The sequence below is a fragment of the Limulus polyphemus genome, unplaced genomic scaffold, assembly GCF_000517525.1.
Source record: "Limulus polyphemus unplaced genomic scaffold, Limulus_polyphemus-2.1.2 Scaffold548, whole genome shotgun sequence".
Lineage (NCBI taxonomy): Eukaryota > Metazoa > Arthropoda > Merostomata > Xiphosura > Limulidae > Limulus > Limulus polyphemus.
The window spans coordinates 77,439-78,460 of record NW_013666158.1 but is presented as its reverse complement, the minus strand read 5'-3'; positions in this window follow the sequence as shown (position 1 = coordinate 78,460).

The following is a 1,022-nucleotide window of genomic DNA, read 5'->3' as shown; positions in this document are numbered from 1 at the left end:
CAATTTCTTTATGTCTTATTCTGCCATTAATGTCATTTCTACTTCTTTTATGTTTTCAGCAAATTTTGTATGGCTTCTTCAATCTTCTTGTTATAATCCTTCTGTACCTCATTGATATTCTTTTGTACTTTTTGATCTTGTTATAATCCTTCTGTACATTTCCTATGGATTTTTAAATCTGAATTTTTACATTTTCTTTAATTTATTCGATTTTGTCTTGTTTATATTGATTTCTATTCGTAATTATTCTGCCAACCTCATGTCTCATTCTTGTAATTCCTCTCTCAACTTTCCGTCCCTTTCTTCTAGACTCAGGTGGTTATTGCGCTCGTCTCGCAATCTGAGGGTCGCGGGTTCGAATCCCCGTCTCACCAAACATGCCCGCTCTTTCAGCCGTGGGGGCGTTATAATGTGACGGTCAATCCACTATTCGGTGGTAAAAGAGTAGCCCAAGAGTTGGCGGTGGGTGGTGATGACTAGCTGCCTTCCCTCTAGTCTTACGCTGCTAAATTAGGGATGGATAACACAGATAGTCCTCGTGTAGCTTTGCGCGAAATTCATAACAAAAGAAACAAAACAAATAAAAATTCTATTACATCTTTTTTTTTTTACCTTCTGTTTCTTTCTTCTCACCTTCGATTATTTTCAGCCTGTTTCTTTTAATATTCTGTATGTGAGTTTGTAGAGTAAATAATTTAAAAGCTGATATAAAGGATACTAATTATTATAAAATCTCACGTTCTCTCATAGTGTTGGCGAGAGCTAAAAATCAGATCGCTATCACTTCACCCAAACGAAAACTATTGAATCTTCCCAATATTTCTCCTATTGCGGATTTTGCTCCAAATGATAGCGTGTTGTAGAGGAAATAAAGGGAAATTGGTTTTCGATAATAAAAGTATTTCATCGATACAGTGTTGTCAACATTTTTACAATGATTTAAGAATTGGTTTGTTTTTTTTTTAATTTCGCGCAAAGCTACACGAGGGCTATCTGCGCTATCCATCCCTAATTTACGCAGT